This window comes from Gavialis gangeticus, unplaced genomic scaffold (assembly GCF_001723915.1).
Source record: "Gavialis gangeticus isolate Ggan-Ray unplaced genomic scaffold, GavGan_comp1, whole genome shotgun sequence".
Lineage (NCBI taxonomy): Eukaryota > Metazoa > Chordata > Crocodylia > Gavialidae > Gavialis > Gavialis gangeticus.
This window is the reverse complement of record NW_017729006.1, coordinates 56,518,100-56,534,874: the sequence shown is the minus strand read 5'-3', so window position 1 is coordinate 56,534,874 and position 16,775 is coordinate 56,518,100.

Genomic DNA, 16,775 nt, shown 5'->3' with positions numbered 1-16,775 from the left:
AGGTCTGGGGGGGCTATGGGGGCATTTAATTTTAATAATAAGTTTTGGGTTTTTTATCAGAATTTGCGATTTTTTTTTAATCAGGGAAAACCAGGATCCCTGGACATCCCTGGTCCCTGCACCAGCCCCCTAAACATTTCCGTTGCCCTCTGCTGGAATCTTTCTATCTTGTTGGCATCCTTTCTGTAGTGTGGAGCCCAAAACTGGATACAGTACTCCACATGAGGCCTCACCAGTGCTGAATAGATGGGAAGAACTAATGCAGCCAAGTATTACATTAGCCTTCTTGGCAACAAGGACACACTGTTGGTTTATGTTCAGCTTATTGTCCACTGTAAACCACAGGTCCTTTTCTGCAGAGCTTTTGCTTAACTGGTCAGTCCACAACCTGACCGCTGCATGGGACTGTTCAGTCCTAAGTGCAGGACTTTGCACCTGTCCTTACTGAACCTCACTGGATTTCTTGTGATCTGATCCTCCAATTTGTTGAGGTCTCTGAATCCTAGCCCTACCCTCCAGCATATCTGCTACTCCCTCCAGCCTAGTGTCATCTGCAGACTTACTGAGGGTGCACTCCATCCCATGTTCTAGGGCACTGATGAAGGTACTGAACAAAACCAGCCCCAGGACCACCCCCAGTGTACTCCACTCAATGCTTGTTGCCAAGTAGACATTAAGTCATTGATTACTACCCTTTGAACCTGATGATCCAGCCAGTTTTCTGACCACCTTACAGTCCATTCATCCAGCCTGTCCTTCCTTAGCTTGCCCATGAGAATGTTTTGGGAGACTGTATCAAAAGCCTTGCTAAAGTCAAGGTATATCATGTCCACTATGGCTGTATGAAGGTTCAGTTGCTGGTTTGATTCGGCCCGATTCGGTGGTCAAATCTCCAAATCTGAATTAAATCGGAGGACACTTTAATCTCTCCAAATCAGAACCCTCGGAATCGATTTGGAAAGATTTGGCAATCCAGACATAGACACAGCTTTAAACATTTTTTCTACATACCTCTAGGTAGCAGGCAGCTCATGAATGCTGCGCTGCCAAGTGCAACCAGAGCTGACCTTTCCTGTGAAGAGGTGGAAATGGCATCGAGTTCTTCAGCCTTTTTTTGCATCATCTGTCACCAGGTTGCCTCCCTCATTTAGTAAAAGACCCACACTTTCCCCAGTCTTCCCCTTGTTGCTAACATACTTGTAGAAACCCTTCTTTGTTACCTTTCCTGTCCCTTGCTAGTGCAACTCAAATTGTGCTTTAGCTTTCCTAACTTCATCCCTGCATGGCTGAGCAATACTCTCATACTCCTCCCTAGTTGTTTATCCAAGTTTTGCCTTCTTGTAAACTTCCTTTTTGTGTTTTAGCTCACTAAAGAATTCCCTGCTAAGTCAACCTGGTCTTTTGCCATACTTGCTAGTCTTCCTGTACATTGCTATGGTTCATTCCTGCACTCTCAGTAAGGTTTCTTTAAACTGCAACCAGCTCTCCTGGACTCCTTTCCCCCCCCCAAGACTGGCCTCCCAGGGGATCCTGCGTATCAGTTCCCTGAGTGAGTTGAAGTCTGTTTTTCTGAAGTCCAGAATCCATACTCTGCTTCTCTTCTTCCTTCCTTTCTTCAGGATTATAAACTCAATCATCTCGTGGCTGCTGCTTCCCAAGTTGTCATCCACTACTACATTCCCCACCAATTTTTCTGTGCAAGTCAAGCATCAGGTCCAGAAAAGTACAGCCCGTAGTTGGTTTTTCTAACACTTCCATGAGGAAGTTGTCCCCAACACTCTCCAAAAACTTCCTGCATTGCCTGTGCACTACTGTATTGTCTTCCCAGCAGATGGCAGGGTGATTTGAAGTCCCCCATGAGAACTAGGGCCTATGATCAGGAAAATTACACTAGCTGTTTGAAGAAAACTTCATCCACCTCATCCTCCTAGTCTGGTGGTCTATAGCACATACCCACCATGACATCTCCCTTGTTGCTCTCCCTTCTGACCCTAACCTAGAGACTTTCAACAGGCCTATCTCCAGTTTCATACTGGAGCTCTGAGCAATCATATGGTTCTTTACATAAAGCCCTCTTCTCCCCTGCCTGTCTTTCCTGAAAAGTTTATACTCGTTCCTCTCTTCATCAAATGGATCCTGTCTCTTCCTAGCAATCCTTCTTCCTGGGACAACACCCCATGGTCAAAGAAGCCAAAGTCCTGCATGTGGTTTTCAACTGTTTCATTTAAATTATGATTTTTCATGCAAGTGTTCTGATGTGCAGTTATAGTAGCTGGGAGTGACAAACACCAGGAGGGCATTTATCAAACTAAGTTCTCAGTATTGATACCAGTATCAATACACACATCACTAGCCTTAAGTTAGAAATCAGAAGTACTTACAGTTTATGTATAGCCCAAATTATGTTAATTAAGGCAGAGGAACTTTTAAATTTGTCTGGCTCATCTGATCATTGAAGCTTCATCTGAAATGCTTAAACGTGATTCCCATTAAATTCTGTGCTCTTAGTGGTGAGAGCAGGACTGATTATTACTAACTCTCTCCTGTTGAATGCAGCCAGACACTAGTTCATCATGATTCTGAGTTTTTGAGAAGGGTTTTTAAAAACAAAAACAAAAAAAACCCAACTAAAATAATATGAAAAAGACCTTTCAAGATTGTTGTTCCAACTCCAGTGCCTCAAAGTGAAAGGTAACACAGCTTGACATATACATTTTTAATCTTGGGAAGTTTTAACAGCATAAGCAAAATCCATACAAGAACAACAGGAAAAAAGTTTAGCAGAAAACCATAGGGAAGAAACCCTTACTTATGGCTCCAGTAGATTTTCTTGAGCATCGAAATATAGTTTCCCCAATGTCTTCACATAACCATACCCTCTTGATGACCTCTTCTGTACTCTTTCTACCTCTTTCTCTAATCTTTCCTTTAAAGCAGCATCCATAATTGTCTGTAATATTTTAGGTATGCTGTGCATCGGAGGCATAATGATACAGCCAGGTGCTCAGGGCAGTTACTATACACAGGGGCAGTGGCAATTTTCAGGTGTCACCACTGCCACACATGTGATTACATAGCTGAGTTGGCAGTCATTATTTTCTGCCTCCCTTTACCAAACCGGTGCTCAGAGCAGAAGTCCTTGTCACTGCTAACCATTCCCCCCTCCCCCAGTTATGCCACTGTTCCCCATTATTTTGCTTTTTAAAAATTTTTAAGATATTCTCTGGCCTTGTACGGAAAAATACCATTTCATTTTATGAAAAACGTCCCCTGGTTGGGCAAATAATTTAAAATTTTTGATAGTGTTAGAGGGATGTTGTAGCTATGATGGTCCAGGAGTTATGTGAGAGGCAAGGATTTTTTGGACCAACTACATAGTTGAGATTAAAATCAGACCAGCTTTTGAATGCAAGGTATTCTTCCTCAGATCTGAGGGGGGAAGCAAGCGCAGCAATTGTTAAGATCAGTGGGTAAAGCTGTGAAATTGGAGCAGGGAGAAATTCTCACGAGTAGCAGACAAACGATTAGCAGAAGAAAAGAAGCTTGATTAACTGGGAGATCAAGACCTATCAAAAGGGAGGAGGGTCACTTATTATCACCTATGGTGTGCAGGAAGAATTTCAGGAATCGGGTAGATTATGATGTGTCAAAATCAATATCGATGTTCAGTCCTTGGCTCCTGGTGTCCAGCCAGTTGATGGATTTTTGTTCCAAAGCTCACCTTTTAAAGGTATTTGGTAGATTTCCCTTGAGCACAAAGATTGTGAGATGAGAAAGGAGTGGTGGTTTTGTTTTTTGTTTTTAAAAAAAGGGCTCCTACTGACATTTATGTCTTTGTCCTTTATATGTAAAATGTTTGCTCATTTGTCTCAAAGGCAGCTGCAGTTAGGAGTAGAGAGGAGAACTTGTTACACTGACAAATGTGTTCAGTGGTGGTGTTGGAGAATTTCACCAAGAGGTTGTCGTTTTGTTCAACAGGAAACAGAGCCGTGCTACCTAGGGCACTGAATTGCAGAGCACTGATGGTGGGTTATGGGCTAAGGCTGACTGAGCCTAGCATCCAACATGTTCTGTCGATCTGCTTCAGTTCTGATTGGCAACAAGCTGTGTGATAATTTCTTAGAATCAGCCAGAAGTGGCTATGAAACCAAGCTCGTCTTACTAACTCGTATAAACAATACTTTTTAAACTTGAACCACAAAAGTGAAGGTGAATCTGGATCACTGGGGTCTATTACTGTCCTTTCCTGCTTTGAAAACCTTGGGGTGGGGAAGGGAATATGCTCATTAAAGTGGCCTTAAGCACCTTAAGTTCCTTACAGCAGTATTTGCTGAGCAAATCATCTTAGGTCTCACTGACCTTGGCTGGTAGGACTTCCTGGGTCATATTTTCACATGGATAAGCTATTTCTTGAACAGTTTCTTCAATTTACTGGACATAAATGGGCTTTCCTTTAACAGCAGACAGGTACTGTACATGTTTTTTGTGCCACTAGTTATTCCTCAACCAATATATTTGGAAGAAAATGTCACCTTCCATTAATTTTATAGTTGCTATGTATTTCTTTTACAGTATCTCAAGGTTGCATTGAAACACAGGATTTTTGGTTCCTTTCAATATAGTGATAAAAAAAGCAATAGGTAGTGTTTATTCTTTTCCTAAAGTATTTCTGTCCTTTTTCTACAATTTCTGCTAGAGGGACATTGAAATATATTATCCTTAAACACCTAGATGGTACCTCCCTTTAAATTTGCAAGAGTTTGGTTCCACTTTGACATATTGCATGTACACATACAGCAACTTTTAAATGCTGGAAGAATCAGAAGCACTAGCAGCATAGGTGGTGACATTTAATTTTGCCAGGGGGGGAGCCTAAGATGATTCCCCCCTCCTCCCCCCCCGCTGGCGGCACTGCTGGAGCCAAGCTGAGCTGAACCCACAGGGGGAAGAGTGGGGGGTTGCAGGCTGCCTGCTGTTGGCTCTGGGCTCCCCACCCTGATGCCCTACCACCATGGCAAGGTACCCCCTGCCTGCCTAGTAGAAGTGGGGGGCACAACCCCCACTGCTTCTGGTTGGGCAGGGGGCGCCTTGCCATGGTGGTGTGGTTAGTGCAATGCTCCCAGGGGAAGGGCAGCAGGGCGGAAAGCCCTGAGCCCACAGCAGGCAGTCCAGATCTGTCCCTGCTCCACGCACCAATCTGGGAGGCATGTGCCCCATCCCCATTCCCTCCTCCCTAGGAGTGCACACAGTGGCAGGGAGCCACCCCCCTCATACCTTCTTGATAAGCTGCCCATAGCTCTGTTCCAGCCCCTACCCCACTCCCTCCTGTACCGTGGGGGCCTCAAACTTTATGGTTACTGATCATTACTGAGACTTTTCTCTCGCACACTTTTTTTTCTGTTTTTTTGAGAGACTATTTTATTCGTGATTTAAAAACTATCAAATGATTATTCCCACATGCAAAGCTCCTGTTATTCTTTTAATTAGCTTCTCCTTTCCGAGACTGCTTATGAAATATTTGTTCAAATATGTGATCCACCAAAACCATCCATAAATTTGTGTTAACTTGCACATCAAAGATCTGTCACAATACTGAATCATGCCCTAAGCATTCTTATTCCACATGAACATTTTAATGAAGAGCTATTTGTAGAATCTGTTGGTAGAGATTTATTAAGCTGTCTTTTCATAAATATGTTTATGCAGAGCATGTGTGTGTATGCATACAGAGGAGAGAAAGAGAGCATCACACACCCCTAAAATAAACAAAGTGATATTATCTAAGCAGTGGCTCAAAGAAAATTTACATGAGGCCAAGGTCTGATCCCATTAAGTACAGTAAGGCTTCTATTCTGACTTCAGGGAGATCAGGATCAAGCACAAGAATGATTTCAATTGCACTGTGTGAATTTTATAGTTTAGTTAAACTACTTTCTAAACCAAAGTTTATCAGTAATAGTAGTATAAATTCATAGCAGGATATTTTCCCTTATTTTAGAGGGTGTTCAAAACATTGTCTTTTTAGTAGGCAATGACTAAGCTTGTTTGTTCCTGCAGAAAATTGATGCGCTTAGTTTTATGCCCATACTGTTGAAACCATTGAATGACAAATAGTGTATGAAGTTAAGCATGCACATAAGCCCATGCAGGAGTGGGAACTTAGTTATTTCCTTTCTTTAAGAAAAGATAATGTGGTAAATCATACTGTTGTGGAGTTTTATTAAATATTTATCATAAAGATTTACCAGCCTTATTAGTCTCACCTCTACCACTAGCACTATTTTCACAAAATGGAATGCGATTTTCATTCTCTAGCTCTCAGCCTTTGGCTACAATGCATTAAGACAATACAATGATTTATTTTTCCAGTTTGTTTTATTTTCTTTAAGCATTATTTTCTTCCTGCTTTTGTTTAATTTTACTGTTGACCCAGATATGTAAACTACATCTGCAGAGAGACAGTTTTTGAAAAATATAGCTGGGATAACCCTGGCTTTTTGTTTCATTTAAAAAAAAAACAAAAAAAACAATAGTTGCAGGTGTAACATAATCACCTGAAGTCTGATTACAATTTATTGGAAAGACTAGATCTCACAAAATGTAATACCAGCACTGGGAGCAGAATCTCAATAGTATGAAAAGTACTTTGAGGAAGATGGCAATAAGAAAGGTTCTGTGGGTAACACACCGGTTTGGGACTTTAGTGATCTGGGTTTCATTCATGATTTTGCCCCAGACTTCTAAAGGCTTATAAAATACAAAGGAAATACTGAATCCAAAGACTGACTTAGTTAAAGCTGTTCTTTAAAAGAATGACTATTAGATACCAATGGTAACTGACCTTCTAAATCACGCCAAGTTAGCTTCTGTATCTAGGCAATGATAGATAAATGAATATTTATCTCACACAGTAGAAGGGGGCTGTGCAATGTTTCTGGGAAGCTTCCTCTAGTTCAGCTTCCAGGACATATAATTCAGCACAAAGGGCATTTATACACATGCTCCAGGAGTGTGGGGGGATGGGGGACACTTAATTAGAGCGGCTCCAAGAGCCGCTCTAATTAAAGTGCCTAGAGCTTCACATGTATCAGTGTCCCCATGTAGAAAAATGGTGGTAGGGCCCTTTATCTAAAGCTTATTTAGTTAAAATGCCCCCACCACCATTTTTTAGTACAGAGACCATAGATGGAGGGAGAAAAAATTATTTGAGGGGGGCTGAGCATGTGCATCCCCCCATCCCCACCCAGCAGGTAAGTCTGTGGGGGAAGGGGTTGGGGGAGAGGGCCATGGGGCGAGGAGGCAGATCAAGGCCACTGCGGTGAGGGAGGGAGCAGGATAGGGGCAGGGGCTGGGTGAATGGGGCCCCGGGGCCTGGGCAGCTAGTGAGAGAATCAGAGCCTGGGTGGCTCTTCGAGGGCTGTGGGAGGGGTTCCCACCACTGTATGCACTTTGGAGGAGGCCAGGGCATTTCTGCCCCCTGATCTGTGTGCGGGGCTGAGGCAAGCTGCCGTTGCATGCTGGGCTCTGTGCCCTGCTGCCGCTGCCTCCAGAGCCATGCGATGCCATGTGTGTCCTGCAGCTGGGCAGGCAAGGGACATGGTACAGCCCAGCGGTGGCAGGCACATGCAGCAGGGCACAAAGGTCAGCATGTAGTAAGCAGTCCCTTTCCGTGCTGCACACGGATCAGGGGTCACATACCCCCAGGCCTCCCCTGGGGTGTGCATAGTGGAGGGACCCCCCCCCATGCCCCTCAATGAGCTGCCTGGGCTCTGAGCATCCCATGACCTGGCTCAGCCAGGGCCCCATTCACCCCAGCCCTTGCCCCTGCCTTTGCCCCAATCCCCCCCTCAATGTATGGGCCTCAATCTACCCTGCTCCCCCAAACCCATTCCCCTTCACAGAGTAGACTGATACTTGCCTGCCACTGCTAGGGAGTTATCCATAGGTATGCTGTGATTCTGGCTGTAAGTGCACCCCTCCTCACTCTTGCTGCAGCCACTCAGAGCCCATGGCTGGACTGCCCTGTGGTCCTACCCGCTGCCCCACATTTGGAGGGGCTAATCCCCATTAGTTCCTGCCTTCTGCCACCTATGGTGGAGATACTGATACACGTGACACTGGAATCTACCGAAACACGGTAATTACCATGCTGTAGCAGACTTGATTGACTGAATCTACTCCAACGTACTGTCATTACAACACATCAGAGCAGCCTTACTACATATGTATAGGTGCCCAAAGGTACTGATATATAGTGCTGATATAGAGGTGCCTCTTCAGTGACCACCAAAATCACCTGCTATTTGGGTATTATGGCCAGGGAAAATGACACTCATCTTACATAAGAGAATGTTTGAGGAAAGTGAGTATTTTCACTCTTGGACACCTCATTATCTCACCAATGGAAATAACAGGAAAGACTGTATGAGGAAAGAATTGGCAACACTTATGCCACTCATAAGCTATTGAGCTCTGGGATCCAATGCAAAGCCAGTGGTACAGGAGGATCTTTTGTACACACTGAGGACATGGATATCTCTGACTGTCATCTGCAGCACAGGTTTGCAAAAGAATGGGAGGAGCACAGATAGGTGGCCACATACAGTATGTCAGGTCTTGACTTGCCACTTCTTAACCCAGGCTTCCCTTTCAAAATATCAGATTAGCAAACATTGTTATAGCTATTGTTCCCATCTTCCTGCCCTTTCTAGCCCCATACCGCTTTTGCATTGCTACACTAACCACTCTTGTTTGGTACTAGGGATGAATTTGTAGCTTTTTGTCCTTTCCCATCATTTGCATGCTTCTAGGCTCTTTGGCAACTTGCCTAAGGTCTTGATACAGCGTGAGTGCAGTTGTCCACAAATTTATGTCCTTTCCTCGCCTGCTTTCAGTGGTTTTGTTGGCTAGGGACAAACACTCAAAAAGCCTGAACCTAAATTGATTCAATCTTTGCAGGTTAGTCTACCCTGCCTAGGTTGAACCAGTTTGCAACCACACAGACATTCTCTCTGGACTGAGGAAATTCAGGCACATGCCTGCAGTGGCTCAGGCTAAAAGCTGGGGGCTGCTAAAGCAGCCCTCCTTTCCTTTCTATGATGCTGAGCTGAAGGGGTGTGGGCAGGCCCAGGCAGGATGCTTTTAATTATGGAGGAGTGTAAACCCCCACCCTGCCTACATTGCCCCAGGCTTTTCCCTGCTCACTGCTCAAGGGGTGAGAGTGTTGCCAGACCCCAGCTCTGGGCTACCACTCTGAGGCAAAGTGGGGGTGTGCAGTGCATGCATCTGTTGATGCTACTGAGCTTTTCAATCTCCCTCTCCCTGATTCTTCAGACTGTCTGCAAGCCTGACAGGCAAGGGAGCCAGCAGGGGGCTGATAACAGTGTTTATCAGCCCATCAACAAAACAAAAGCTTCTCTCATTAGTTCAAGCTCTTCTTAAACAGCTTTTTACAAGGAAGGAAAGGAGAGACATTATCAACTGATCTGTTGACTAGCTTCAAAAAGCCCTAAGTGGACACTTTTTTCTGTCTGCCTGTCCCAGTGAAATTGGACACACACAGACACCCGTCAGCATTAGCTAGCATAGCACATGTGAATGGGGTCTGTGCTGTGGGAGATGCGGAGGTCAGGGTCCCTGCTTGAGCAGCAAGTGGTGAGATGGAGGTGGGGCAGGGGGAGCCAGGCAGACCCTGTTGTGCCTGCAGTCTTAGCCATATCTCTGGCTAGGGAGAAGAGGGGAAGGGCTAGCCCTGCTCTCTGGAGCAGACAGCCTGGGCCCAGCCCCTCCCAGGGCTGCAAAGCATCTGGGATGCTGGGGTACTGGTTTCATCCAACTAAACTTAAACCAGGAAGGGGTCTGGGACAGGTGCTACATAAACTGGTTTGACCCAAATGAGTTATGCCTGATACTACATTCGATCAGGTTTATCTTAAACCAGTTTCAGCCATTTTGAAACCGGTTTATGTGCACTGAAGTTAGGTTCTGTTACAGGTTTAAACCAGTCTTTGATCACTTACCAGTTTATGTGTAATGTCTGTCCCTAGCCATTGTGTTTGAAGGGCTGCACATATGTGGGGAGTGAATTTATTTACTCCCTGCCTAATCCTGCAATGCCTGAATACAGGAGACTACCATAATATAAAATTATATCTCAGAAATTTGAATGGGTGCCACTGTCTGTCCTGCAGAATAAAGTTGGAGACAATTGGACTTTGGATCTTTTTCCTTACTGCAAATGGGGAGTTTATTATTTTAATTCTACTTTTGTGACTGTTGGCTTTGAAAAATCTGTTCTTTGTCCACCAAGGACATTAAAAGATATTCCCTAGCCTTGCAGTTGTGAGGCAATGCTTCAGAAAATTTTTCAGAAAATTATAACGTTCTCGTCCAGGGCAGCCTTATTTTTATTTGTTTTGTAACTGTGGTGCACAGGAATACAAAAGAGAACTACATCCAAGGTGAGAACACACAATACTTTTACACTGGTGTCAGGAGTGGACAGATGAGCAAATCCACCAAAGTTGAAGAGTTATGCTATTACAGTGAATTAAGTGAACAAAATCTCACGATGAAATTGTATTAGTGCAGTGGTTCTCAATCTTTTTTGAGGTTCGAGGAACTCCTCAGGAAGCTCAAGGAATACCTTGTTAGACTTAAGGCACCCCTTGGTAAATGCTAGCTCTTAGTTTTCACTCCTTTTTTGACTACGGAAAAAATATTGGAGCAATTTTTTGTTGCAAAGAGGTCAGAAAAGTCACAGCAGTTCTCATCAGATGCTACTTAATTAAATTAAATATATAAAAAACTTAAGTCCATTTTTCAAAAGTCTCTAGGCATTGAATACTTAATAAGTTCCATGCATAATAAATCTTACCAATTCAAACCAAAAACAACAATAGTATTTGCCTCATAACTCCTTTTAGGTGGGTCTCCCATCATCAGTACTTTCCATTTTGCCAATTTCTGCTGCTAGAAACCATAATGAACAAAATTCAGCTTGTACACACAGTTTAAAAAAAAAAAAGGCATGTATACTCTGACTATTCCTATACAATCTCTTTTGAGATCCAATACCTAAGTCCTGACATGTTATTTTCTGAACTGAGAAGCTAATTCATTTAACACACGTGTTGGATCACTGAGACTCTTAATTTAGATTAAGTTTAAAAGACATCTCCAGATGAAGTGAATCAGCTGTGCTGGGATGTGTCCCAGTTCAGTCGGACTGCTTTATGGGATGAAACATAAATCACCTGTTGTGTTCTGTGTCCTGCCCCCCCACCCCACTAAATAGCAGCACAAATTGATGTTGCCCATGCCATTTTTGATGTGCCAAGGGGCCTTGGTGTGCTTGGCTTTTTTGCAATCATAAAAATTATTTGGAATCACAACAGTGATGTCTGTTTTCACCCTTAGGCTAAGTACACGTGATCAAAAATCCCAAGGGTGAATTGATTTAGTTGTCACAGGTTAGTCTGAGTTGCATAGATTGAATTGATAAGCAAGTGAACTGAGATTGGCTTTTGATTCTGGAAATGAGGCCACATGCCTGCAGTGGCTCAGCCAAGGAGCCAGGGGGTACTAGAGCTTGCCTCCCCACTCAGCTGGAGCAAATAGCTTGGGCTAATGCTAGCCCACCCACTCTGGGGCGGGGGGGGGAAGGGGTAGGTGCAAAGCATCCTGGGATACTGGGGGGACTGTGAGTTAACTTGAATCTGGAGGGGATCCGGGAAAGAAGTTCAATAAACCAATTTAACCTAAATCTTTTAAGTCTGATACTATATCCGTCCAGGTTTATCTTGAACTGGTTTTGGCCACTGTGAGGCCACGTCTACACGAGATGCTTACTGTGCAGTAGCTCATTATTACTGTGCAGTAGCATCACAGGGCATGAAGTGTGACATGACACTACTGCACAGTCAGCATTACCAGGAAGCCATGCGAGGACATTACTGCACAGCAATGCCAGTTACTACAGCGTCATTTAGTACTTGGGTATGCAAGTACTAAATGACTGCTCAGTAACAACTGCGCAGTCAGCATCTCATGTAGTTGCAGCCTGAAAGTGGTTTATGTGCATCAAACTTCTGATGTATTACAGATTTGAATTGGATTTCGATCACTTACATCAGTTTATGTGAAATTTCTGTCCCTAGCCTTAGTGATAGAGCTGATTATGGGTCTGATTCTTAAGTGTTTTCATAAGTAAACCTGACTTAATACTATAGAATTTCCCCCTTCCTAATTTACTGTTATACCAAACTAGATGGTTGTGCTCCTTCAAAAATGATAGGTGGGCTATGATGGTCATTAGGCTGGCAGTAAAGTAGTATATTAGTATGCAGCATTAAGTAATATGTACCTTTCTCTAAGATATTTTTTCTCTATACTTCATGCATTCACTTCACTTACTCCACTAATAATATTTCAGCTGACATTGTGGTTCAATCATTCTGAAAGCAGGATGTAAAATCCAATGCACAATGAGTCAGTGATCAGCACTTAGAATAATTTGTTCTGTTGTAAAGGAATTGGCAATCTCTGTATTTTTGCTACTGTTCTGTTTATTAATTTAGACCCTACCATAATAAAAAATACAAATATATATGAGAGCTTAAGATACTCACAGACGTTACAGCACAAAGAGGTAATATAGAGTTACATTTATCTTAAGAATATATGTTGAAGCACGAAAATAACATTCCATTTGGTCCTTTTATGAAATTGTTTGTTGGCCTGAGGTTGTCAAGGTCAATGAAAATAATGCTCCCTCCTAAAAAGCCATTGCTCCAAGGAACTGATGGAACAATGATGGGGGAGAGGAAAATGCATGAAATAAAAAGTGGCTTATAAGCTGGCAGGAAATGGAATTGTTTTAGACATAATTGGTGATGAGGAGCCAGATTCTGATCTGAAATATACTACTGTAAATCCAAATTTACACTGCTGCAAGTGAGTTTGGAATCTGGTGTACTATAATTCAACTGATGCTTTTATTATGTGATTAAAATGAAATGGTGAATAAAATAGTAGCTATCACTGAGTAAGCAAAGATGCAGTTGAAAATCTATGGTTCAGATCCTGAACTCAGGCCATGAAATGCTTGGTGAAGCTCAAGGGTGAGAGTAAAGGGAAAATAAAAGAATGTAAAAGGGCATGATAAGTTAGTTTCAAGGCATCTTTAAAGCACCTTGCATTGACTCTTGGACTATAAAAGTCCAACAGGCACATACAGAAGGGTTGCATCTTATTCTGAGAGAGAAAAGAACTCCTGCTCAGTGTTTTCTGTGACATGCATGATCAGGCATTCTTTGTCTCTGTCACATGCACATATGTTTTCTCACATACAAAAAAACCCTTTTTCAAAAAATCAGCTGCTGCAAATTGGGAGAGTGCATTATAAGAGAGAAAATGTGGTTCTAGCAGTTTCTGCAGAGCACACCTCTTTAGGAAAAGAGAAAGTAGTGTTGTATGTGTTGCACAGGGGGAAGCCTAGCCATGCAGCGATCCCTAGCTGCTAGCTGTGGACAGTAGGACATTTTCTCTCCCATTCCTGGCCCAGCTGGGCTGCATTTCTAAAGTGGAGCCAAGTCCTGGTTGCCAGGGGAGAAACTCCAGTGGAATCAGCAGGCTGGGCCCTCAGTTGACTTTGTAGGCACTGCTGATGGCCCACCCAGCTCAGCTCCAGAAGAAAAATGGGGTTGGGCAGTTTGGGTCAGCCAGCATCACCTACTGAATCCTGCAGCTGACAGGTTACAGAGCATTTGCATTGTTTTGCTTCCCCCTTACTGCAGCTGCCTGCATTTTCCCTTGGAAAAGACCTTACTTACCAGTATTTTCAAGGAAAAAACTTTTTTCTTCATTCTTCCTTTCAAAAACAAGGTGCATATCTTATTTGGGGGCATGCTGTATGCAAGATAAGATTACACACTCATTAGTATGTGTGTGTGTGTGTGTGTGTGTTTGTAAAATATATATTTACACACACACACACACACACGTGTGTGTGTGTATATCAAGAGAGCAGGCCTTATGAGGAGAGGCTGAGAGGCATGGGACTCTTGAGCTTGGAGAAGCAAAGGTTCAGGAGTGACTTGGTGGTAGCCTATAAGTAAATAAGGGGTGTGCATCAGGGAATAGGAGAACATCTGTTCACCAGGGCACCCCAAGGGAAGATGAGATCTAATGGACACATACTGCTGGAAAACCGTTTTAGACTGGACATAAGGAAAAACTTCTTTATCATCTGAGTCTCCAGAGCCTGGAATAGACTCCCCCCCCCCCCCCCGACCAGAAGTGGTGTAAGCACCTACACTGGACACATTCACAAAGCATTTGGATGATTATCTTGCTGGGGTCATCTGACACCAGCTGACTTCCTGCCCTTTTGGCAGGGGGCTGGACCCTATGATCCCATGAGGTCCCTTTCAGCCCTAATGTCTATGAAATCTATTAAATAGTCACGTGTTTGTGTGTTGTAAGAGGTTCTGGCAGGCCACAGCTTAAAGTCTTCTGTGACTAAGTTCAAGGCACCTCAAATGTGTGCATGTAGCCCCCTAGAAAACTGGTGCTCGAACTTTTTGCCCTGCATGCTGGATGGGGAGTGCCCTGTCCATCCACCGGCTAGATCCAGCCAGGGGTGGTGATCTACTGGGTGTGGCAGGCCCAATCTGACTACACAGGGTGCATCTACACAAGATGTTTATTGCACATATATACTAATTAAGTGCACAGGAAACATCTCCATGTCTGCAGGTACACCCCTATTAGGCTGGGGTAAACTAATTTACTCCACAGCAGGAGAGTACTTGTAAATGGCAGGGGACCAGTGTATACACAAGTACTATCCTGAATACCTCTAGACTCTGTCCAGCTGGCTGGGGCATGAGAGTGATTCAGTGTGGGGGCTGCCTGCTGGCTAGCCCCACACTGAAGCCCCTCATGCCCCAGTGAGTCCCTTCACAGCACAGTGAATTGGGTGGGGAGCAGCCCCAGGCTGGCAGGCTAACCCTTCGGGCCCCTGACAGCCAAGGCTGCTCTGCCCAGGCTCCATGTGCTGCATATGAATAAACTCAGGAGCTTATTGCTCTAGAGTTAATTGCTCCTGGGCTCATGTTCAAATGGTGTGACTGAGAGCAATTAATTCCAGAGCAATAAGCTCCACAGGTCTGTAATTATACATGTAGATATTCATGTAGGGGAGTGAGGGGGACATGGCCCAGCCCCTGCCTCCTGGGGCGGTGGTAAAGGGTTGGTAGTATTGTCACTGGTCCCCTGACAACAAATTTTGTGACTCCTGGGGAGCCCCACAGGCCAGATGCCTTGGTTCCGCAAGCTATATTTGGCTTGCAGACCAGGGGTGCACCACTTCTGCCTCGGAGCAACACTCTGCCCTAGTTACATGTTTGTCCTAAGTTGTGCTCTGAGTCATGGGCGACTGGCGCCTCCTGAGTGCAGGGGGGAGGGGCACCCGCAGAAGCCGCTAGCGGCACTGGCAGTGTGACCAGAGCTGACAGGCATCTGCAGAAGCCTCTGGTGGTGTTAGTGGTGGGGGCGGAGCTGGCAATCTCCCACAGATGCTGGTGGCAGCGGGGTCAGACTAGTGAGCATCTGCAGAAACCGGTAGGGATGGCCCTGTCTTGGGGGGCACGTGCTCCCCCTACGTATTGCCTATGCTCTGAGTTGTATTTTGTATGGAACTTTTAGTTAAGTATGTCACTTAAATATGCTTTTCACCTGAAAGAAGGACAACAAGCTGGATACGGCAACACATTCTCTCACTGGCCAGTTATTTTGTTATGTTACTAGGTAGTTATTGGATTCTATGCCCCCTGGTAGATGTCACATTTGTCCTGCAACAAATCATAATGGGCCAGACATTACACCAGTTTATTGCTGGATAAAAATGCCAGATCAGCTGCAAAATAGTTGCTCACTGAAACAATCATTTCTGTGCAGAATGGACTATTCCCCAATAATTTTAATGTGTGGCCAGTTGGCAAGCTTCAATCTGCTGCATGATACTTATAACACACAACAAATGTGATGTCTGCCACGGGCCCATGTTAAATACCATTTTTTTGGTTGCACACTGCAGCAACTGTTCAGCTCACTGTGTTTATAGGATTGCAGAGCACAGGACTTCAGTGAGCAGGCAGTACCCAAGGAGAAGAATGGACCCTGTATTGCAGTTGGTACATCCTTACCTGGTCTCTCAGTGGAGGGTGAAGACCCCTCACTCGATCTGCTGTTAGCTGTAGCTTAAAAATTGACCTGTAAAGAAATTATTGTTGTCTTGTTCAGAAAAAGTTAAATTCAGCTTGGTCCTCCAGAATTCTCTCCCCTGTTTCTCCCATTTCTTCTGGGAAATGACAAAGAGAGTTGTAACCATATTTAGATAAATATGCCCTTGTGTGTGTAGACATGCATACAAAACAAGCTTATTGTAATGAAACCCCATAGAACTGGGAGACGATAGTGTTTTCTGTAATAGTTAGGCAATATTCTGCATCATCAAAATGGAATAATCAGTTCCTGCTGTCAGGATTGTTAGACCAGGAGTTTATTATAGACTGGGCTTGTTATCATGAGGTAATACACCCTAGCATACTCAAGAAGCTGGTGAGCATCATAGCCCAGCCTCTGGCACGGATCTTTGAAAACTCCTGGCGCTCTGGTGTAGTGCCTGAAGACTGGAAGAAGGCCAATGTGGTGCCTATCTTCAAGAAAGGGAGGAAAGTGGATCTGGCTAACTATAGGCCCATCAGCCTGAC